At 37.5% G+C, this 25723-nt stretch overlaps 1 long non-coding RNA gene across 3 annotated transcripts in view; it reads left to right on the top strand.

The window, feature by feature from the left end:
• LOC114028964 overlaps window positions 1-25723 on the top strand; it is a 41887-nt gene that overhangs the window by 6480 nt on the left and 9684 nt on the right. Inside the window, exons 2-4 of one of the 3 annotated variants that reach the window (XR_003567439.1) lie at window positions 11224-11340; window positions 16176-16459; window positions 20797-20872. This is a non-coding gene — a long non-coding RNA (uncharacterized LOC114028964). Of the gene's footprint in view, window positions 1-11223; window positions 11341-16175; window positions 16460-20796; window positions 20873-21356; window positions 22577-25723 lie in introns of those variants that run through there. The other 2 variants (XR_003567441.1, XR_003567429.1) reach the window with 2 other exon arrangements.

Raw genomic sequence — 25723 nt, 5'->3', positions numbered from 1 at the left:
GTGTGTGTGTGTGTGTGTGTGTGTGTGTGTGTGTGTGTGTGTGTGTGTGAATTGATTTGGCCAATCACTGTTTCCTGTGTGGTGTCACATGCCTTTATCCAATGAACGAGGCCTCATGATCCTCTCCAGTTGATTAAGGACTTTCTCCACACTTTCTTGTGGAGTCTAAGAATATTCCTAATACACAATTATACTTTTTTTCACACCTTGTTGTAGGGCTGTGGTAAAACTCCTTAACACCTCATTATACCTTTAACATTACAGAGGATTTTATAGCTCAGCAAGAGGTGATTATATACTTGACACAAATGTGCTTAAATCAGCTTATTTTTGATATGAAATGTAATTGTAAATTACACCTTCCCTGTTAATACTTTTTTTCCAAAGAGTCAAATGGAAGCTCTATTACCTACCAGCTGGACTAGTCGCATGTGCCCCTGCTACTAGAAAGCCTGAAGCTGGTGGATTGCTTGAGCTCGGGAGCACCAAGCTACAGCAGAGCTAACATCCACAGCCTAACACCCTCCCAGAAGCATGCATTAGAGTACCAGAAGGCAAGTCTTCTCTGAGTTGTCATTTTGAAGAAGTCAATAAACTTCAGAAGTGGTAGCTAGAATGTCTGCTCTCTAACTATGGCTGACACAGCCCTGTAGGAGAAACTAGCCATGGCTATAATTACAACTACTCCGATCAAGGTGGCTATGATCCATAAGGTTATTGCCTAACTTGGGAGTTTAATTAGATGCCTAGTGAGGGGAGTAAACAGCTTTCTGACACCTAAAATAAAGCATGTGCCTAGTTCAATGTGTGGTTTTTTAATACACTGGAAGTGAACGTAGAGATCACCTGCCCCAAATGCCTTATTTTATTGAGGAAACTGAGACCCATAAAGAGTAAGTTATTTGCCCAAGGTCATATGGCTAGTTAATAGCAGATTGAGCCTAAAAACTTACTCTCTACCCTCCTTATACTATTTCCACTACATCTAATTTCTCACATTCAAAGATGTTACTGCTGCTAACAGTGTTACCATTTGCAGTAACATTACTAAGAGAATATGTTTTTAAAAAAATTCTCACCTTATTAAGTACATAAGATGACAGAGAGTTGACTACATATGAAACCTAGCCTCATCACCTTAGGGCTTTAGAGATTTTTTTTCTTGAAATGAATCACTACTGTAAAAGAAGATTATGTTTAAAGATTTAGTGGCTTATCCTTTACATAGTGACATATAGGTTCCTAGTGGCTTTATTATTTATAAATGAGGGATTGTCAGGTGAGATCTGTTGCCTTATCTTTTAAACAGCATTCATTTCCTCATTTCTTTTCAGGCTTTTTGATAGTTTATCATTTGACAAAGAATTGGAATATGTGAATCCCTAAAGAAAATCTTTGTCTTATCACCTGCAATAAATATGAGAGTGATAAGCTCTATTCTCATTGCTAGGCCTTTTTAAAAATAATATTGAACACGGAATAATGAAAAGTGAAATGAGCAGTACCATGCCAATGTTGTACATAGTAACTGAAATTTTGTTCCAAGAACAACTTTGAATGACTTATATATCTTGACTTTCAAAAATACTCAAACCAACTACAAAGGACCTATGAAGGAAGATGTTATCCACCTCCAGAGAAAGAACTGATAAACTGAAGTATGCATAGTATGGTTTTACATATATGTGTATGTGTATATATATGTATGTGTATATATATATGTATATATATATACACATACATATATATATACATATTTGTGTTTAATTGTAGCCTTCTCTAGGGTGAAGTGGGGAGGGAGGGATTGAAAAATAAAAAGTTCACAGCCAAGAACAAAAGAAAACTTAGAAGAAGATACAGAAAAGCAGTGTAGCTTTGAAAACAAAGTGTAGTATTTATTACATTTTAAAAAAAGTAAACAGTTTGAAATGGAAATTCATAATCATATTGAATCTTCTATGTTGTGCTGTATACATGGAAATGTTCTTGTTTTGGTCTTTTAGTGTTTAAGTTCAAAATGAATAAAAAATTAAAAATGTAAAAGATAACATTGAAATACAAGATTACAATCAAATGATGAATAAACATTAAGAAAATATATTAAAATGTAGGAATGGAGAGAAAATTGAGATTGTTCACCTTTAACTCCATCCCTGAATTTGTGACTTCATGCATCTGCAGAAGTTGTCCTGTTTCGTTTTAGAAAGGAGGAGAGAAATACAGTAATAAGTGGGAATTCCCCACCAGCACAGATTGGATGAGGAAAAGATGTGTTTATTAGTGGATTTTTCATGGGGAATTCCATTGTCTTTGGTGTTCCACCGGACATTTCCCCAAGGACATAGAATGAGGTTAGAACTAAAAATTCATTTCACTGTAACAATTTTACACTGAAATAAATGATATATTTGGGGTGTGTGTGTGTGTGTATTTCAGCCTTTAAGGACATTTTTTCCCCCAAAGGCTTAAGCCCCATCCTGGCACTAAGTTAAACATTTAGTGAGTAATGTTAACTTTTGCAAGCCACTATGACATTTATTGATCAGTTGTTTAAAACATCCTAAAAATTAGGCCAAAGTCCAATGTTTAGTATCTTTATGGTCATATTGACCTGGGTAGGCACAAAATAGGTAAGGGAGTGTTTGGTTTGAGGTGGCTTATTGGTTTTGCCAAAGGGTGTGGTCAGGTTGGCATATATTGTCATCAGTTAATCAAATTATTGGCACATCCTAATCAGAACAGACAGACTTAGTCTGAGCCAAGAATGTGGTTAGTTTCTTGACTACCTAAGAGGAAAAGGGATGTAAATAAGCATTTATTAAGCTCCTAATATATACAAGGCACCTTATGAATATTATCTCATTGGATCCTCACAGCAACCCTGGGAGGTAGGTTATGATCCACATTTTATAATTGAGGAAACTGAGGCAGGCAGAGGTTAGGTGACTTGCTCAGGATCACATAGCTAGTAGGTGATAGAGGTCAGATTTGAACTCAGGTCTATCCTGATTAAAGGTCCAGCATGCTATCCACTTCACCACCTAGCTGCATCAAAAAGGAAAGCTTCCTTGAGGATGGTGGATACACAACAAAGCTGAAGGCCAGCCAGTCTGCTCTTGCCTGAAAAGTCTTGACTTTTCTGGTCTTAATAGCAGCTTACATTCCTACAATATTTGAAGGATTCTAAAGCACTTGATGTCCAGTAACTCATTAATTCTCACAACAATCCTGTGTAGTAGGTGGTACTATTCCTGCCATTTTGTTTATGTGGGAAGTAAAGTTTAGAAAGGTTAGGGATTTACCTAGGGTCACAAATTTAGTAAGAGTTTCAGATAAGATTTGAACCTTGGCCTTTCTGATTTGAAGCCCAACACTCTATGTTACACCATACAGGATCTTAGATCAGCTTAGGCAGTACTGATTCCCTTAAGGGACTTTATAATCATCATTACACAGCCAGAACCCTTCATTGTGATTGGGGGATAGCTACAACCTTTGACCAGATAAAGGGTTTAATTGAGGTTATGTTTTGGAGTGGGCATGAAGAACTTGGTTCCTGAGGTGAAGGGTTCAGTTCCTAAGAGAGGTTACTTACTAAAGTACAGTAGCCTTACTCTCCTCTCTTAATTATAGTCTCCTTCTACTGTGACCCTTTCCCTGTCCAGGATGGGAATAGAGTTTTGGGCTATGTTGTAGGTCCACATAAACTATGACTGCTATGATTTATCTCATACTATCTGGTTTGGGGTTTATACCCCTCTGGATCACTAATTGCAACCTTTCTCCCCTTGCTAGGATTTTTGTGTGTTCAAAGTGTATCCTCTCTCTCCTGTAACATTTTAGCAAGCATTCCTATGTGGAATGCTAAGGTGGGGAAAAGTCATAAGCAAAGGTCTTTGATTCTCATTCTAGAGTATGATCCAAAGCTATTCTCCTGGCTCTGGCCAGGAACTTAGAGGCAGATCTTCCTGGAAAGACCAATGACAAAATTAATTGACTATAATTATGTATACCTATGTAGTTTTTATTACGTATTGTTTACTTTTACTTTCACTCTGAAACAAGCCTCCACTTGTTTCCCCAATTATAACTTCATAGATAAGTGTTTATTTGCACCCAAATAACCCCACAACACCTGGAATCATAGATAAGAATCACCATATCCCCTTGGTTAGCCAAATCCTGAGGAAAATTGTAAAACATTCCAGTTCCTTGCTTTTATCTCTGCCCCTTAACCATTTTGTGATCTTAGACCTCAAAGCATAAATCAAAGGCAAAGAGTTAGCAGATAAAAATACCTTGCTCCCCCACCAGTGACAATTCCTGAGCCCCACCTAAAGGAGTGAGGCTTTCTAACATGTCACCTTTTCCTATATGAAAAGGAAATCTGGGAAGCCATCTTTGGAGAAGCTGTCACATCACCACATCACATCAGTCTGAAAGTAGATTTAGAAGACTGTGACACCGTCACCCTCCACATACCTCACCCCCCCACCCCCCAGCTCCTGTGGCTCATAAAGAAGTACCTTCTAATAAATCTCTTTTGTACACCTAAGTCTGGTGCATGGGCTTTCTCCTTTTCCTTTCTCTAATGAAGATATTGGGTTGCCACGTCATCATTCATTTGGAGAGGCTTTGCTGCCTAATCGAAGAATTGAAATGGGTAAGAGAAATAGATCAAGTCTTGTTTTAAAAACTCCTTATACTTAAAAAGATCCCTCATTACAATTTCTGCTGTGAGTGGCCCTAATTTATGGCACCTGGATCTTGACAATGAGCTGATTGGCTTTGTTCAGAAAAGCAATCTCATCACTACCTGCTGCATCTCTCACCTCTTCAGCTGTCACAAATGTATGCCGTTGATCATAAAGGCGTAGTGGAAGAAGCACCAGATTTGGAGTCAGAAAACCTGGGTTTCAATCCTACCCTGCTATTTACTACATATGTAATGTTGGGCAATCATGAGACTTTGAAGTCCATGCTGTAGGTTATGACTGCTTTGATGTTCTGTCCTCTACAAAAAGAGGGGTTCAGATTTGATGATCTGTAAATTTCAACAAATATTTATTAAGTGATTACTATGCATAGAGCCATATGCTAGGGGAGATTCAAAGTTTAGATAAGAAACAGTGCTTATTTTCATGTGGCTTAAAGACAAATGGTTGAAGACATGAACACAGACGTAGCCATAATACATAACATTGCATGTCAAGGGAATTAGAAAGTTACATCAGGTACCACGTGAAGTCCTCCCACTATAAATCCATGCATCCTATTGGACAATTAGATAAGGAGATATAATGATGTAATACAAACTAACATACTACTAATGAAAAAGACACTTCATAAATACATGGCAACACATGAAGCAGTACAGCCACATGGATTGAAATTTTTAATTGTATCTTTAAGAGCCTACTAGGAGTGACTAGGAGAAATCCCTATGGCTTTATAAATAATACTAATTTTATCACCTTTCAAAACAGTTGATAGTTTTTATATTTTAGACTGTTAAGGTTTTTTTTTTTTTGTTTTTGCTTTTTGGTGAGGCAATCGGGGTTAAGTGATTTGCCCAGGGTCACACAGATAGTTAAGTGTCAAGTGTCTAAGGTCAGATTTGAACTCAGGTCCTCCTGACTCCAATGTGGAACTCTATGCACTGCACCACCTAGCTGCCCCTACACTGTTAAGTTTTGACTTAAAGTTTGATTTACTTTTGTTTTTGCCAGAAATTTTTTTTTTCAAAATATGACTAAATTGATACTGGTTTGGCTTGAAAATAATAACTAAATTATAATTATTTAGGGATTCATGGTTTTTAAGTTAAGTAGGGCTATCAGATTTATCTGTTAGTTGTTAAAGTTTTATTTGGCTTATGGTATCTCATAGTTATATAGTGCATTAAGATTTGCAGAGCACTTTCATGAACACGATCTCGTTTGACTCTCACAATAGCCCTGTGATGAAGATATTATTATTATTATTCCCATTTTACCAATGAGGAAATTGAAGCTCAGAGGGATTAAATGACTTATCCAGTGAATAGCTGACACAGGATTTGATTAGGTCATTAACATACTGATAGTCAACTCCATTCCTTAGAGAGAGTCACCTCCTGCCACTGAAGCCACATGCCTGTTCATGTTTTAGTTCTGTGGTCTTAACATTCACCTTGATATTGGTATCCAGTTCATTGTGTACTTCCAGTTTGTGCTATCTTTTACAACCCATATTCATTTTTTGTTCTCTGTACACCACCCTGAATCTTTTGGGCAATCTAATTGGCCCTGTGCCAAACTGATGAAAGCCATCAGCCTCTCTCCTGTTCCATCTCATTTCCTGTGAGTCCCTGCTCTGGTCTGCATACCTAGGCCAATCTATATCCATTATATCTACATGCTTCCTCAGTGATGATCAATGCTCACTGGAAATTTGTCAGAATGATAGAATTGGACTCTTGAAGGCACCATGGTCCTTTGAAATATTTTTTAAACCACAAATATTGTGAACCTGAGGATCTGTCTGTAACTTATAAGTTTTGGAGTTTAAAGAGGCAATCTACTGTCAAATCAAAATCTCAGAGAATTGAGAGGGACCCAAATATACTTACTTAGGTACCCTGGAGAAGAATCTAAGATGTTTTATCATCCATCACCAGGATAACTGACTACACTTCTTACCCACAATTACCCAGAATTTTATTACAAGTAACCCTGCTCATCTACTTGCAACATCATTTCATGTGAACGATGTTTTACTTAAAGTTTGTTCTTTCTCCTTCTTCCACTATAATCTTCTAGAGGAGACTGCCTACTCTGACTTACAAACCATTTTCATATAATAACATTTATACAATGTTTTAAATTTCACAAATATTATTTTATTTGATCCTCACAACAACCTTGAGAGGTAGGTACTATTATTATCCTCATTTTACAGAGAGAAAATTGAGGCTGAGAGGTTAAATAACTTGCCTAGGGTCATGTAACTAATAAGTGTCTGAGGTAGGATTCAAACTTAGGTCTTCCTGACTCCAAGTCCAGTGCCATATTGACTGTGCCATCTAGCTATCTTCACATGGTGGGATGGTCAGATCTTTTTGAAAATGGTGGACAGATCAACATTGGTTGCCTAGGGAAGCCTTGCAAATTAAGAACTTATCCTTGTTTATAGGACTTAAAGAAAGAAGAAACTTTAGTTATCAGTTTCCTCAAATAGAATATAAGCTGCCTGAGGCAGGGACAGTTTAATTTTCATTTTTATATCCCCATTGTCTAGCAAAGTATCTAATACATGTTCAGTTGTTTCAGTCGTGTCTGACTCTTCTTGACCCCATATGGAGTTTTCTTGGCAGAGATACTGGAGTGGTTTGCCATTTCCTTCTCCAGCTTATTTTATAAATAAGGAAACTGAGGCAAACAGGGTTAGGTGATTTGCCCAGGGTCACACAACTAGTAAGATGCTGAGGCCAGATTTGAACTTCCTAACTCCAGGCCCTGTGCTCTATCCACTGTGCCATCTAGCTGTCCTAAATAAAGGGATTTGTTGTTGTACAGTTCTTTAGTCCAACTCTTTGTGATCCTGTAGACCATAGCATGGCAAGGTTATCCATGGAGTTTTCTTGGCAAAGATATTGGAATGGTTTGCCATTTTTTTCTTTCTCCAGTGGATTAAGACAAATAGAAGTTAAGTGACTTGCCCAGAGTCACACAGCTAGTAAGTGTCTTGAAGCTGGATTTGAACTCAGGTCTTCCTTACTCCAGGGCCAGTGCTCTATCTGCTGAGCCACTTAGCTGCCCTGCTACATGGTGTATGCTTAATAAATGCTTGTTAGGGGTGGCTAGGTGGCACAGTGGTTAGAGCACCAACCCTGGAGTTAGGAGGACCTGAGTTCAAATCCGGCCTGAGACACATAACACTTACTAGCTGTGTGACTCTGGGTAAGTCACTTAACCCCAATTGCCTCACTAAAAAAAGGAAAAAAAATACTTGGTTGTTCAATTGATCTAGTTCAACCTCCCCCAGCGCCATTTTACAGATGAGGAAACTAGCTTAGAGGAGTTTAGTAGCTTTGCTGTATGAAACCTCTATGCAGATTTCTCCTTGGGGAAACTGGTTGATCAGGCAATCAGCCCATTCCTGGTAGAGAAGCTAATTGGCCCTGTGCCCAACTGATGAAAGCCACCAGCCTCTCTCCTGTTCCATCTCATTTCCCATAAGTCCCTGCTCTGGTCTGCATACCTAGGCCAATCTATATCCATTACATCTATGTGCTTCCTCAGTGATGATCAATGCTCACTGGAAATTTGTCAGAATGATAGAATTGGACTCTTTGAGGCATCATGGTCCTTTGAAATATTTTTTAGACTACAAATGTTGTGGACCTGAGGATCTGTCTGTAATTTATAAGTTTTGGAGTTTAAAGAGGCAGTCTACTGTCAAATCAAAATCTCAGAGAATTAAGAGGAACCCAAAGGGAATAGATGGTGTCAGAGCTACCTCAATCCACTGCTGCAGCATGTTAATCATTAAGAGAAGGTGTGTGTATGTCTGTGTGTGTGTGTGTGTATGTGTGTGTGTGTGTGAGAAAGAGAGACAGAGAGAGAGAGGAACAGAGACAGAGACAGAGAGACAGACAGAGACAGAGACAGAGACAGTGACCCACCCTTAATACAAAGCTGTGGTTGCTAACCAGATAAGGAGCTAGTCATATGAGTAGGCCTGGCAGCTCTGTCACCTCAGATCTTATCTCTTTTATTCTGGTCCCAATTGATTAGCTTTTTTTGGAACTTAATTTTACCTGCATGATGAACTTTCATTTGCAGATTTGCTCCTGAGTGCATTTGTCTTGATATTTTTTTTTCCCCCTGAAGAAGAATCCTATTAGGCCTTATTCAGAACTCAACCTTAATTGATCACCTTTGCTTTCCTTAACAGCACAGATGGAAGTAGGGCTGCCTCTACCGTTCTCTGGGCAGATATTTGCCTCCATTGAGCCCAGCTCCAGGGCTTGCATTTACCTTGTTTTTCATCAGCATCAACTCATCTCTTCAGCCAGCCAGCTGGTCCACATGAGGCAGGATAGGACACTATGATCTTCAATTTCCTCACTGGTAAAAAGAGTATTGAATCAGAATCCAAGATCTCTGACTGCAGTGTTATTCGATGACTTGGAAACATTCATTTGAAGCCATACCAATCCAATCTAATCCAAGAAGCATTTATGAAACACCTGTTATACTACTAGGCACCATGCTATATACCCAGGATAAAAATGAAAAACAGACCTTACCCTCAAAGAGTTTATTGAAAGGATCACTTATTTAGAGCCCAAAGGGATTAGATTAAATTATAGATGATGATATAAAGGCTCAGAAATATGAAGTGATTTGTGCAGGTCACGTAGGCAAAGTGGCAGAGCCAGGATTAGAACCTTTAACTCCAACTCCAACACCCTTTCTACTGCATTCCATGTCTTCCCTTTTGTATCAAGGTAGTGGATTAAACCACACATTGAAATAATGAGGATCTTGAATCTCTGTGTGCTTAGCACAGTACCTGTTGCATAGTAGGTGCTTAATAAATGTTTATAAATTTGCAGTCAAAATCAGTCAATTTCTTCAAAAGTTATCTTTAAGCAGATAAAAATCAGACAGCCATGAAATAATGAATGATTTATTTTTCAGAAATACAGGCTTTTTCTCACTTGATCACTGATATTATCTGACATCTCAGAAAGTTTATTTGTTGATGGTTGATTAAATTTTTTTAATATCAAATATATCCCCTTCTCTAAGTCTTTAATCTTATGAAATTATTCCGTGATTTTATATCTCATCTTCCAACTCTGTCCTGCTGTTGGGGTACAAAACTTATTCAGTGTCCTCTTTTGCAAATCCTTTGTTTAATCAAAACATTTCTTAAAAGCCCTGAGGATACAGAATGTGTATTTATTGGTTTGGCTAAAAACAAGGACACTCCTCTGCCCTCAAGAAGTTTATAATATAATAAGGGAAACACAAACATGTAGTAAACAGAAACACTTTATGTAAATACAACAATTATGACGTAGCCTAAGAGGGAAGGCGAGGGTCAGGAATTATGCAAGTTGTTTGGGGAGGGGGGTGGTGTGGTTGATTGGAGAAAACCTTCAGAAGCAAATGTGCAAAGGACAGGAAAAAGGTAACCCCAGAAAACAGGGAGGTTGGACACAACTTAGGCTGCTAGACTGAGTTAAAAAAGTGAGGACCTAATTCCAAGGTCCTCTGGGAAGGTTTACATGGTTGCAATTGAGATGCAGGAACTTTAAACATAGATTGTCTGATCGGTTGGTTGAGGTAGGGTGGCTAATTCCATATTTTGTTGCCAGTCTGCTTACTGACATAGCCTAGCATGGCCATCAAATGAACTAGTTGACGTCTTCTTGCATTCCATGTGTTTGCCGTTGTTTCCATGGGAGTCAGACTGAAGCCAGAGAAAGGCCCCAGAATGAATACTTGGGAAGAAGAGTTGATTAGAATGCAAAGATTAGAATGCAAAGTTTCCTTTGAAGAGAGGACAGGTTTTTTTGTTTAGACTTGGTCTCCTTCCTTAAGATTAGAGGATTCATGCCTCAGTGATCCTGTGGAATTATTATTTTTATAATAATCAGTGTGATATGTGTAATGGATGTACTAATAGATTCGATTTTTCAGAATTGCCTCTTCTAGCTTGTGAGTCAGAGCTCACAATGCAGCTTAGAATGATCAAACTTTGACAAGGCTTGAACTCACTGGCATCCTTGTGCCTGTGTACCTGAAGTAAAGTGAATCAGAGATTGTAGAACCTGTTCCTGGCATATAACTCTGGTCCTGTGAGCCACCAAGTAACGACCGCCAAAGACTTGAACAATGCTGTTCCCAGGGAACTTCAGGGCACCCTTACCTTAGTGTTGTGGAATTTGTGAGCTGGTCATGGGAAACCACTCTGGCTCTGGAAACCATTGTTTGTAATCCACCTTTCCCCCTCCCTTCTCATTGTGATTTATACATTATAATCTCTGTCTTCACTTCAGCTAGGTTGAATTCTGATCAGGAGAATTCACAATTTGCAAATCTGTTCCTCTTAATGAAACTAATTAATTAAATGGCTAACTGATTACTGATACTTTGTCTCTGGTCTGCTATTTTGTCATTCTCAGGTTAGAGACTGACTCAGTAAAATCCTCTTAATCCCTACCCTCAGGTTATTAGCCATAGACCTGGTTTAAGGAATCATGACCTATATGCAGAGAAAATACAAGATAATGTCTTCTTAACTACAAATTCTTGGGCAGAGTTGGCTAGTGACACAGGAAACAAGGTAAGGAGAAATATGTAGTGCCTAATAGAAATAAATCAGGCTAGGTTAACTTTTGGTGGGAGAAATAACATTTCTGGTAGGAATAAAGGAGGGGTAGAACTCTGGAAATCTGGGGAGAAACATTCTTTTTCAACAAAGCTCTTTCAGGGAATATGGGAACTGGAGTCTTTTATGTCCTAATTGATCTCAGATCCCTGGATAAATGGATACCAAATGACAATGGGGCCCCTGGGAAGGTAAAATTCCCTTCTATTTTCTTTTTCTATGCATGCTTATTTGTGAATATTTTCCATAGGATCATAGCTGTAGCTGGAAGTAATCTCAAAGGTCATTTGGTTTAACTCTTTCATGTTACAGATGAAGACACTGAGGTCCAGGGAGATTAAATGACTTCCCTACCATTCAAATAGTGTTAGGAGTAGACTTTGAACCCTGCTTCTCTGAATCCAGAAGCAATGCTTTTTCTTCTAGAGCTAAAGAAATTACATGAAACATCAGATAATTTAGTTTGAGCTAAAAACACACCCAAAATAATCAGTGTAATGTATTATTTTTAATATATATAAACTATTTTCTTTTTTTCTTTTTGTGAGGCATGGGGTGAAGTGACTTGCCCAGGGTCACACAGCTAGTAAGTGTCAAGTGTCTAAGGCCAGATTTGAACTCAGGTTTCCTGCTATCTACTTTTCCATCTAGCTGCCCCTAAACAATTTTCAATAAGAAATTTATGTTAGGTATGATTTATTGGGTATATTCCTCCAAAATGTACCCTTGTTAAAGTAGAATGATTTCAACTTCAGGGATTCTAATTCTGTTAAAGCAGGGGTTTTTAACCTGGGGTAGATAGATTTTAGAGAATCCTGTGAACTTGGATGGAGGTCATATCTATTTTCACTAGCTTTTCACTAAAATTTAGCATCTCTTTCAACTATGAATAAAAAAAAATATTCTGAGGGGAGCTATGCAGGCTTCACCATCCTGCCAAAGGGATCCATGTAACAGAAAAGGCTAAGAACTCTTATGCCAAAGAAATCTGGGGAACAGAATTCTTAATAGACTTATGACAGTGCTAAGTATTTGAGTGGTCCAAAACGTGAACAATTCATCATTACTTGTGTTGGTTTTTATTAATTTAACAAGTGTATGTATATATTTCTAAAATTATTATTTTTTAACATTCATTAAAATTTTTCAGTTCCAAATTCTTTCCTCCCTCGAGCCCCTTCTCTCTTTAGCTCCTCCCCCACTCAAGCAATAGGATATCAATTATATATGTGAAGTCATGAAAACATATTTCTGTATTAACACTTTTGTTGATTTTAAATGCATTTGTTAAGGTATCCTTGTTCACATGCATATACTTCAATCTGTAGTTTGTTTGAATCCTTGTATTGTACAAGACTCATTCAGAACTTAATGTGATTTTTACCCTCTGAGCATTTGGGGGTGGGGGTGGAGAAGGACAGTTGTTGACAGTTGTTCTAGGTTTGGCAAAGGCTAGGTCAGGTGGTGTTTACCTATTCTCCTTGGTTATAGCATTGCTCTTCTATGAGCTGCCAGTAAATACTTCTTTCCTGAGTAATTTGTGAAAGGCAAAGGAACCTGTTGGATGCAACACTTTCATTCGTACAATGTAGCATGTGTTCTAAAACTTCAGGCTTACCAAATGAATTCATAAAATATTCACAGAGTTACCAAACTGGCTTTTAGGAGTTAGGCTATGCCAGAATCCATGCTTGTTCTTATCTTTTCAGTGCCTGCTATGACTTGTACTCATTTAAATGTTCTCAGGAATAAGTCTTGGCATCCTAGGAAGAACTTAACATCATGGGCATAAAGACAAAATTACATCCTAGTTAAAGAATATTGTGCTGGGGTAAGAATATGTGTGTCTGTCTCTCTCTCAATAAATAAACACACATATATGTATATGTCTCTGTCTCTCTGTATCTCTTTATATAAATGCACATATGTATATATTCTATCTAATCTGTCTAAATACACATATATATATTTATCTCTCTATATAAATATATATGTATGTATATATTTCTATCTGTATCTCTCTACATAGACCTATATATAGATTTCTATCTAATCTGTCCCACTATATAAATACACACATGTATATATTTATATCTAGCTATATGCATGTTTCTATCTGTATATTTCTATATGTAAACACACATATATATTTCTACTTGTGTCTCTTTATATAAACACACATACATATTTCTATCTAGCTATCTATTTGTAATTCACAAATTCTTCTGGGAAACCTTTTTGTTTGTCTCAGGTGTCCCTCAGTGGCTAGGACAGTTTAGATCATCTATCTTTACTGTGTTACTATTGTTAGCTTTTATTATTCAGTTTTTGAGTAATATTATTCTAGAAAACATAGGTAATTACAATGCAAAGAGGACTGCTATTCATATTTTAGTGTTGCAAAGTAATGGCAGTAAGACCTTGGGAAAGTCACCATCTGTGTTAGCTTCCTCATTGGTAAAATGAGGGGGTTGGACTAGAAGGCTTCTGACTTCCCTTCTAGCTCTGAATGGATGAGACAACCATTCTATGAATTGCTCTTATTTGTTCCTCCTCCCTTGACTTTGAATAATTCAACTGTGTTAAATCATATTCTATGAAATAACAACGGAGCAGCTAGTTACTTGGTAGACTAGTTGGAGGGCAGAGAAAATGCTTTATACTACAGACTATCTGAAATGTATGAATGTGTATTTTATTATCAAGGTTCTGGTTTGTAATTTTGTTATGATGTGGTCTTAGTGAACTGTGGTTAGTATTTTTGTTAGCTGAGATAGTTTATATATTTTCAATTTGACCGAATTGCCTTTACATGAAATTCTAATTTGGCTGAATCATTGTGATGGGGATGGGATCTGAACCCATGAAAGGAAAAGATGATATCTTTGAAAGCAACCCAGTCCCTGAATTTTCTCATACATTTCAGTAGCCCAGATCACTGGTGCCTACACCCAAGGCATCTGGCCCACCCCAGCCCACCTTGATTACTTAATTAGCTTACTTCACACTCCTTAATCTCATCCAGATCTTCCCACAGTCCTTTTTCTGTATAAAAGTATCAGTCCCATCCTCACCAAATGAGTAGATTCTTAGAATCTGTCCTGCTTCTATTGGCAACACAATAAACCTTGTCTCTGACTGAAAAAAAAAAAAAAGCTTGAGTGGTTGAATTCTTTTGAGGCAGACTCCCACCCTGTACCTTTGCATTTTGGGGTTCCTAGCACCCCTAGACTGAAATTATTGTGCTTATGAAGGGAGAATAATTCAAAGTAAGACTGAAAAAGTGGATTAGAGCCAGTTGGATTGTAGAGAGCCTAAAAACATGTTGAGTAGTTTGTATTTTTGTCTAGAGGTAAATAGGGAGCTGCTGAAGATTTTTGAGCAAAGGAGTGACTTGGTCAGATCTGTGCTTTAAGATTATTTTGGCATCTGTATAGAGGATGGATTGCAAAAGAGAAAGATTAGAATGAGACCAATCAGGAGGCTACTGCAACAGTCTAGTTGAAAAGTCATGAGGGACTAGCCAGGTAACTTAAAAGGAAGGTATGGATTTGAGAAACATTGTGATGACATGAATCATTCAATCCATCCATTAGTAAGCATTTATTAAGTACTTACTCTGTGCTATGCAGTGTGCTAAGCTCTGGGAATACAAAGAAAGGCAAAAAAAAAAAAAGGTCACTGCCCTCAGGGGGTCACATTCTATTGGGGAAAATGATGCATGTATTTATAGGTATATACAAAATGAATGCACAGTAATATATTGAGGGGGGGCATTAGCTGCTGGAGGAATTAGGAAAGACTTCATGTGGAAGGATGCTCTTGAGCTGAGTCTTGAAGGACGCACATGCTTTCTGCTGTTACTACCTGGAAATTGCTCCCTGATCAGCCTTTCTTCACCCTCAAGTGTAAGGGGAGGGGGAAATAATGGCAAGAGCGGAATTGCTGCTCCTGAGATCGTGGCAATGAAGTGAACCATTAGAGGCCTTCAGTTCAACCCATTCAGCAGCAGCACCGAGGCTATGATGGGGAGTAGAATGTAAGCTCCCTGGTGGTGGAGAATACTTCATTTTTAGGTCTTATATCTTAACTAGCACAGTGCCTGGCTTGTTGAACTGAATTGAGAGGAACTAAGGAATGAGTGACTGCCCTGTTGTTGTTATTGTTGTTTTTCACTTGTGTTTGAATCTTCTGACCCCATTTGGGGTTTTCTTGGCAAAGATGCTGGAGTAGTTTGCCGTTTCCTTCTCCAGCTCATTTTACAGATGAGGAAACTGAGGCAAACAAGGTTAAGTGACTTGCCCAGGGACATATAGCTAGTAAGTGTCTGAGGTCAGATTTGGACTCGGGTCTTCCTCACTCCAGCTCCGGTGCTCTATCCACTTCCTCACCTAGCTGCCTTGCCTAATGCCCAGATTAATAAATTCCTTGAGGGAAGGGACTGTTTAATGTTTGCTTTTGGATCTCCAAGACTTTGTTAAGATCAATGATTTCACTGGTATAGGGAGCTCTTGTCTACCAATACAAACTGGTATCTTCTCTGAGACTTTGTGCCAGAAAGTTGTCTAGCACATTGAGAGGTTAAATGACTTACCCAAAGTCACATACTATATGTCAGAGGTGAGAACTGAACCCAGGTCTTCTTGACTCCCTGCCTGTTGTGCATACTGCCTCTAAGTAGCATATAGTAGGCACTTACAAGATACTTGGTGGTTGGTTGATAGATCATTGACCTTTTTTCATCACACAAACTTCCTAACCACTACTATAATTTTTTCTTCCCTTAATAGAAGGTGCATGATAAATATTCATGAATCGATTGGTTGATGTAGTGACAGAGGATAGAAGAAGTATCATCTCAACAGCTGCCAGGAGGGTTATTTGGGAAGGATGTCTGTTATCCCAGTCCTGAGGTCCTCATCCTCATAGATGGAATGAAAAAGGCACGAGGAGTAGATGCTGGCAGCCCCAATTGTCATAGTTATCATCATCATTATCACCATCACCATCATCATCATCATCATCATCATCATCATCATCATCATCATCATCATTTCTTCTATCCTCTCATGAGGTGAGAAAGGAGAGGCTGAAAGAGGCTAAGTGATTTGCTCAGTATTGACAAGTTAGTGGAAGAGTTTAGATTAGAAGTTAGGTCTCCTGACTCATTCCTGTGCTCTTTCTGCCATACCACACTATTCCTGGGAAAGGGTCTAGGTTAAGGTAATTTGGCTTTCCCATCTCAGGTCAAATCCTTGAGACCAGTGGGTCCATTCATGCCACCTTACAGTTATGGCTTTGCAAAGCACTCTACAGAACACAAATGTACAGCACATGACCTGTGGTCCAAATGTGACCTATTTGACCCCAAGAGGGCAGCCTTCCTGAGGTTTTTTTCAGCAATTTTTAAATTCATTAGCTACCACATATGAATTAGAAAGACTGTGGGTCTGGTCAACCTGCCTGCAACTACTATTGTGTAACTTACTATTTGCTACCAGGTATCAAGCTAGCAAACTTGGATCCTTTAGTAATTGTAATTGAGGATGAACGCGATTAATTACATAAGGATTTTTTTTTAGTCTGGACACAAATGTATTTCTGATTATGTGGCTCACTGTTTAGAAATGTGAATGTTCCTCTATAGAGTATAGATATAATTTTTAAAATTTTAGGCACTCTCTCTGACATTCTGATGGCTTCTACCAGATGATTAGTGTGGCCTACTAATGGGTCTCATGGACCCAGTGGACAAATTCTTAAAGTCAATTCAACTAATATTGTTTTTTAAATAATAAACCCAGGTCACTTGACCTCTACTTTGCTGTGCTTTCCCTTAAAATATAAACTAACTATTTGCTAGGTGTAAATGTAGAAATACTATATGGAACAAGATTACAAAACAATACACATAGATAGATACAAATTGACTTTTTAAAGAGCTCCTTTTCACCAAGTGATCAATCAATAAATATATATTAAGAGCCTGCTATGTGACAGGCACTATGCTAGACACAGGGCATGTAAGTATAAAAAAATGAAATTATTCCTTCTTGCAAAGATATTATATTCTAGTAGGGGGACAAGGACATACATACATATACATGCTATATATATGTACTATATTATACATATAAGCATAACATTTTAAACATATGTGAAATAACTTTATATGCAGAATAAATGTAAAGAGAATAAATGCAATTAAACATAAAGCAGTTAAATAAATGGTAGTTTGAGAGGAAGACATTAGCTGTTGAGGAAATAATGAGAAACTTTGTGTAGAAGATAGTACCTGAGGGGAGTCTTTAAAGAAGAGATTCCTGTCTCTGAGGCAGAGGAATATATTCCTGACCTGGGGGAGAGCTAGGGCAAAGGCATGGGGATAGGATATGGAGTGTTATATGTGAGGAACAGAGAGAAAGCCAGCTTGTCTTCAGAGAGCAGGTAAAAGAATAATGTACATTTGGGCAAGGAAGAAGGGTTAGGACCAGGTTGTAAAAGGCTTTAAAAACTAAGCAGAAGTGTTTATATTTGATTAAATGGCACCACTAGAATTTATTGGATGATAGCGTGTCATCTTCATGTTTGCACTTTAGGAAAACTTGGTGACTCTTTGGTGCCAGTGTGAAGGATGGATTGAGGTGGTGAGAGACTTGTAGCTGGGAGAACGATTAGGAGGTCTTTGCAATAATTTAGGCAACAGGTGAAACATGTTGGGACAGTGGAACAGTGGAAGAGAAGGATTTTACACATTTATGAAATAAATGAATATTTTTAAAATACAGCTGCTAGGTCCAGAGAAGTGAGGACTGAGAATATAAAACCAAGTTTGGCAATAAAGAGATCATTCATAAATTTTAAGAGAGCTATTTCAGATGGGTGATGAGGTCAGAAATTAGAATGCAAAGAATTTAGAAGTGAGTGAGAGGAAAGAAGTGGAGGCAGCATGTGTAGACAGCTTTTTTTGCTGAGAATTGGGGGAGAAATATTGGATAATATTTCGTGATAATAGTATGATGTAGTAAAGTATTTTAAGGATGGTGGAAATTTGGGCATGTTTGAAGTCACTAAAGAAGGAATCTTTAATTGGTCCCTGTCTCCTGGCTGCTTCCCTACAGCCTACAAACATGCCTATATCCTCCCCACCCTCAAAAACCCTCCACTTGATCCATGGATCCCCAATAGTTATCATCCCATATCTCTCCTCATTTTAGTGGCTACATTCCTTGAGGATGCTGTCTATAATAGGTGCCTCCACTTGCTTTCTTTTCACTCTTTTCCTAACTCTTTGCAATTGGGCTTCTAACCTCATCATTCAACCAATATTGTTCTTTCCAATGTTACTAATAATTTCTTTTTAAAAAAATACTTATTTTTAAGTTATGGAATAAAATAAGCATTTCCATAACATAATATAATAAAAGATGATTGCACATAAAACTACAAATCTATTATTTATAATTTGCTATTCCTTTTAAATATATAATAAAGTTATGTAAATTTCTTTTTTTCCCTTTTCTTCCCTTTGCAATATCTTACATCATCTACTAAGATAAGGTCAAAATGGATGCATGACCTAGACTTAGAGATATTATAAGAAAATTAGAAGAGCATGTAACATATTACTTATCAGACTTATGTATAGGTGAACAATTTATGACTAGACAAAAGATAGAGAGCAAAGTTAGTTATAAAATGGATAATTTTGATTATATTAAACTAATAATCTCAACCCTGGCTTCCTTCAAGGCTCAGCTAAAGTCTTACTTTCTGCAAAAAGCCTTTTTTTTTTTTCAAGAAGCCTTCTCCAGTCCTCTTTAATCCTTAGTGCCTTCCCTATGAGACTACTTTCAATTCATTCTGCATGTATCTTGTTTGTCTCTCCCATTATTATATTATACCGTGATCTCCTTGATAGCAGGGACTATTTTTTTTTCTTTGCTGTTTTTTGCATCCCCAACGCTTAGCATAGTACCTGGCATATAATAGGTGCTTAATAAATGATAGTTGACTGAATGACTGACTTACATGAATTTAATATGGCCCATCAACATAGTTATGTGACTCCTCTAGCAACACCAAGTGAGTAGGAGCAGAACAGGAATGTGAGAGGTGGGGACAGTGAAGTGTTGACTGGGTGAAGACTAGAAATGAGAGAAGTGAGGTTAGAGTAGGGCTGATAGCCTGAGAAAATACTAAGGGGTTAAGATATTGGAGGTCTTAGTGAGGGCAAAAAATAGGTTTAGCATAGGGGAAGCATAGGGAGACATGGAAAGATAGAAAATTATTGTCAGATAGGAAAGATAGAAGATTATTGTCAGGTAGAAGAATGTCAGAGTTTAAATAAGGAAAATGGAAAACTTCTGGATAATGATTAAGACCCAGAGTAGGATCTTCCCTCTGTGTGACTTTTTTTCTGAGTAAATGAGGAAGTCATGGGATTTAAGGAGGTTGAGGAATTGGTAGGCTAGTTAGCTAGTCAGGTAATAGATTGTAGGACTTCATTAGAGACCATCTAGTCATAGGATCATAAGGTCATAGATTTAAAGATGGCAGTGACACCAGAGGCCATCAAATGCTACCTACTCCTTTTTGTACAGTTGATTTTGCCCCCACAATTTACATTTAATTTGTTGTTATTCTGAATTTGATGAACATCAGTAAACATTAGCATTTCCACATACAAAGAACAGAAAAGAGGATTGTATACGAAATTGCAAATTTCTGTTGATAGTTGATCGTTGATCGTTTTTTTAGAGTATATAATTCATTCAACACATTAGTTCCTAAGCTGTCATGCTTGTCACTCTCTGAATTTTCTTCTGTACTCTTCTGTGTAATTTAAAAAAGTTGCATTGACTTCCTTTTCTTCTTTTTGGTGTCATTTTTGTTATATGACCTCTCTTCCTCCCCCCAAAGCCCTCCTTTATAACAAATAAGCATAGTCACACAGGGCAAATTCATAAATTGGCTATGTCTGGAAGTGTATGTTTTATTTTGCACGTCTGGTGCACGACCTTTCTCCTAAGAGGGAGGAAACATGTTTCATCATCAAGTCTTCTAGGATCATGATTGGTCATTGATCAGAGTTCTTAAGTCTTTTAAAATTGCTTTTCTTTACAATATTATAGTCATTATGTAAATTGTTTTCCTGGTTTTATTCATATTGCTCTACATCAGTTGCAATTAGAAAAGCAAAGACAGTCTCAGTTTTGAAAGAGCTGAAATTTTAATGGGGGAGATAACAAACACAGGTAGTGTGACCAGAGAACAATTTGGGCAAACCCAGTGATACCCTATCTAGCTTTACAGGGTTGTAGGTAAAACACTTTATAAAATTAAAAATGCTAAATAACGATGTTTATTATTAGCATTAACATGACAATTATTTTGTTTTTATCTTTTCAGATAGAAGCAGTCCTGGGATGTATCACTGTCCTGTTATTAATCTTTTATATTTAGTGTATGGTGGACAATTGCACAGGTATAGACACATATATGTATATGTATGTATATATTGTATATGCATATATATCTGCACAGGTCTGCTTCTTGTAATAAAAAAAAAGTATTGAGATGCAAGCTCATCTTTTGTAGACTCACTGAAAGCATGTTTGGGATCAGCCTAGATAATATGTACCTAATCCCCATTTGCATATGGTTTTGATTACTTCTATTGGATCTCTACATTTTTGAAGGCTTTTCATTCTACCCCTAGTTTGGAGATTCTGAGTATTTGATATAGTGACATCTACTGTTCGAAAATTTTTATGCATCTATGTTAGGGTCAGGAGATTAGTGGGCAACTATTTTGCCTGTGATAATGCCCTAGATTTCAGTACAGTCTGTTGAATTCTCAAGCATAGTTTGGGGTCTTTTTGTACTACAAAGATTTGCTTTTTTGTTAGTTTACCAAGGATAATGACCTAACGGTGAATGATTCTGGCTACCTGCTTGTGTCTTTGTAGGAATTCAGCAAGTGTGAAATTCTGCAAACTGAAACAACATATCTCTGTTTCTACTGTTTCCTTGCAAAATCTGCATCAGTGCAAAGTCTGGGTGCCATAAGAATATCTTTTTGGAGGGTAATTTCAGGTGACATGATGATTATGATAAAGATCACAGAATCAGATTCATAGAATTGGAGAGCTGGAAGTGACCTCAGTGTCCATCTAGCCCAATCCATGCAGAAAAATACGGTGATGGTGGACAGTGTGATGTAGTGAATAGAAAGCTAGCTTGGGAATCAGAAAGAGTTGGGTTCTAGTCCTGGCTCTAATATAATATACTGGCTGTGTGACCCTTGGCAAATCACTTAATCTCTCAGTGTCTTAAGAAAACTTTCTAAGAAGTTAAATTACAGCATCATTTCTGAACTGCATTGGGTGGGGGACTTTCCTTTCTAGGAATTATTCTTGTGTACCTGAAGGCACGTTGCAAACCATAAGGTACTAAACAAATGTAAGGCATCGTTATTGTTAGTGGAGAGCCACTAGACCAGAGAGAATGTAAAAATTTCTGTATCACTAAAACAGATAAAGGGCACCTGATTTTACAACCTAACTTTTTACAGGCTGGTATATATAAATAATGTATTTCATTAATGTTTGTTTGGAAGGAGGACTGGTTGGGGAAGTGAAAGACGTCTAACTTGTTCAGAGTATTGACCTAACAATTAACCTGAGAAAATAAGACACAAACTTCCTCCTAGTCCCTCTCTGATGTAAGACCTCCTTGATGTATACTTAACAAAGTCAGAAGGAACCAACATTCTCTGGATGTTTTTGTGAATGACGGTGCCTGATTCAGCATGCACCTGCAGAGTGCTTTGAGGACCCACGGATTGTTTGTGATTGAAAAGTTTAGAGTAGTTCTAAGTCTTTTTAGTTTTAGCTTGCCAATTTCCCTGAAGATTTAGTTCTCTAGTACAGAACATAAGTTAATTATTTCCAATTAAAAGAATTTATCATTAATGTTTATACTTAGTTGTAACCCTTATGGATTTGTTGCATAGGTCAGATGAGACAATTCCTGTAAAGTTCTAACAAACAGGACTTACTATTTTGAAGGCCTAGATTGGGGTTCTTAACATTTTTTAGGTTCCCTTTGACTGTCTGGTGAGGCCTATGAACCCCTTCTCAGAAAAATCAATCAATCAATAAGTCAATCAATCTATAAACATTTATTAAACACCTACTAAGTGCTGGGCACTGTGCTTAGCTTTGAGACACAAAAAGTGGCAAAAGACAGTTTTTGCTCTCAAGAAGCTTACAATCTAATGGGGGAGACAACATGCAATCAAATATATACAAAACAAGCTATATACAGTAGGATAGATAGGAATAATTAAAAGAGGGAAAGCACTGGAATAACATTTAGTTGGGACTTAAAGGAACCCAGACAAGAAAGTTTTTAAATACATAAAATAAAATACGTAGGATTACAAAGGAAACCAATTACATTGAAATAGAGTTTTTTAGTTTTTAATTTTTATTAATTTATTTTGATTTATCAACAATCACTTCCATATGCTTTTGAGTTTAAAATTTTTCTCCCCCTTCCTCCCCACCACACTCCCCAAGATGGTGCACAATCTGATAGAGGCTATACATATACATTCCTATTAAACTTATTTTCACATTAGTGATGTTGTAATTTTTTTTTTAAACAAGGTCACAGAAACCTGATTAATAACCCCTGGTCTTGGGGCAGCTAGGTGACGCAGTGGATAAAGCACCAGCCCTAGAGTCCGGAGAACCTGAGTTCAAATCCGACCTCAAACCGTAATACTTACTAGCAGTAAGTGACTGTGGGCAAGTCACTTAAGCCCAATTGCCTTGCCAAAACAAAAACAAAACAAGCAAACAAAAAACCCTGTTCTAGATCTTGAACACTTTGCTTTGTTAATAAATGTTTCATTCTCAGTTCTTAGTATATACTAGTTTGGGTTAGGGGAATGTTATGCTCTTTTTTATTACCTTACTAGTCCTATGTCTAACAGGAAGCTGTGTAGCTCCATAGTTATTTCTCTTGGTCCCTTCTCCAACTGGAAGCAGCACTGAATCTCAGAGTCAGAAGGGAAGAAGGAGACCCTCCAGGCCAACCTGTATCTGACCAAGAAGCCCCTGTCAGATGGAAGTGACAAGTGGTCATTCAGAATTCACTTGAACACTTTCAATGGGGGGAGGGTGGGATGGATACTACTGCTTTGCAAGGCAGTCCATTCTCCTTTGTATAGCTCTAATGATTGGTTATTTTTATTTATAGTAAACTAAAATCTCTCTCAGCAATTTCCTTTGCTACTTTTGGTTGGTTCTGACTTCTGACTAAAGGGAGAGAGAGTGGTAATCAGAGCAAGTCTAATCCCCTATGCTAAACCTGTTTTTGCCTTCAATAAAATCTTGAGTACCTCAGCCCCTTAGTGTTTTCTTTGGCTATCACCACTGCTCTGACTTCACTATTCTCATCTCTAGTCCTGTTAACACTTTACTGTCCTCATCTCTCATGTGAAAAACAAAACAAAACAAAACAAAACAACAACCCATATTTATTCAAAATATATTTTTTACATTGCCTAGATTTCCCTCTGTATTCTCTTATTCCCTGCCCTGAGTGGCATGTCTTACAATGGAGATTTTTTTTTTTAGAGGAAAGGAAAAAAAAATCGACAAAACCTATTAACACATTGAAAAAAAAACCTAATGTTATGTGTAATATTTAACAACCATTGGCCTTTGCAAAACAGGAGAAGGGTCTTCTCATATTTCTTTTGGTGGCCAAGTTTGTTCTTTATATTTTCCCAGCATTTAGGTTTGATTATTTTGTAGTTATTTTGTCATTTTGTTTGTTATATTGTTATTTTGTTTCCTTACATTGATGCAGTCATGGTATATATTGTTTTCCTGGGGAGGTATAGGTCCTGCAGCCACAGGTGCTGAAGACTCAGAAGAGAAAATTCTCTCTGCTAGAGTTTTTGGCGTTGTCATATGACTCAAGATTGGAAACTGATATGATTTGAGCAATGGAAATGACATTAAAAATGTCATTAAATGACAAAATGACATTAAAAAAAAGACATCTGCCTTACCACTGCACCCTAAGGACCTGTAAGACTTTTCTACCTAACTAGTAGCTGAAACTTTCCATACATATTCTCTTCTCCATTTGAACAGGGGCTTCTTTGAACAGGGGCCTCTTCTTTCTTTGTATCTCACTGCTTAGCACGGTACTTTGTATAGAGTAAGCATTTATTATTAATGCACACATTCATTCATTCATTCATTCATTCATTCATTCATAATCACAGTAACAAAGATTTAGCAGTCTAGAGCTAGAAGATGCTTCAGAGGCCTCTCGTCCAACCCTCCTTATTTTACAAATGAGGAAACTGAGACCCAGGGAGGCCAGGTGATTTACCAAAATGACTTACCATAACATAAGAGCTGGAATTTGTATCCAGGCCCTCCGAATCTCTTTTGACTATACCACATGATATAAGTGAGATTCCACTGTCCATTTAGGTGGAGGTAGCAATGTGCTGATAAATTTTTGAAATTTATTTATTATTTGTTTTATTTTCTCTGGAAAAATATGTATGACAGTTTTAAGTTTAATCTGCATCATTAACATTTCTCCATCACTTCCCTAAATTCTAGACAATCAAAAAAAGTACAAATCAAGCCCTGATTTGTAGCATTTACTTATTCCTAGAGGCCAGTTAGAGTTGGGCAACACAGCTTCCTCCCTTCCCTTCTCTTCCTCTCTCCTCCTCTCCTCCAAACAACAACATCTTTCCTGATGTGTAAATGCTCCCCCTGAAAATTTAACCATGAACCCTCAAAAGCCATTTTAAGCTGGATCCAGCACATTCTTGGGTGTTTGGGTACCTAGACAGTTTGAGATATGGGTTTAGGGTTCAAGAGAGAGGTTAGGCATGGAAATAAAGGCTTGGGATTCTTTAAAGGAGTCACTCAATCTATCATGTTACCATGGTGACATCTAAAGATCAAGAAGAGAAAAAGGGAATATTAAATCAATTATCGAGGCCTGATGATTCTACCTCCACAATACAATAATAGCTCGTATTCTATACAGCACTTTAAGGTTTTCAAAGAACTCTCTCTAAATGTATTATCTCATTCAATCATAACCATCCTGTTAGGGTTGGTAGTAGAGATATTACCACCCCCCCCTTTTTTTTTTACAAATCAGGAAATTGAGGCTCAGAGATCAGTGACTTGCCATAAGCACATGGCCAGTAATTATTAAAGCTGAGACTCTAACTCTGATCCTCTAACACTTATTGTCTCTCTGCCTCTATCTCCAATACTACTAC

This window comes from Vombatus ursinus, unplaced genomic scaffold (genome assembly GCF_900497805.2).
Source record: "Vombatus ursinus unplaced genomic scaffold, bare-nosed wombat genome assembly UNPS02000577.1, whole genome shotgun sequence".
NCBI lineage: Eukaryota > Metazoa > Chordata > Mammalia > Diprotodontia > Vombatidae > Vombatus > Vombatus ursinus.
Note: the sequence above shows the minus strand (reverse complement) of the source record. Positions and strands in the feature narration are given on the sequence as shown.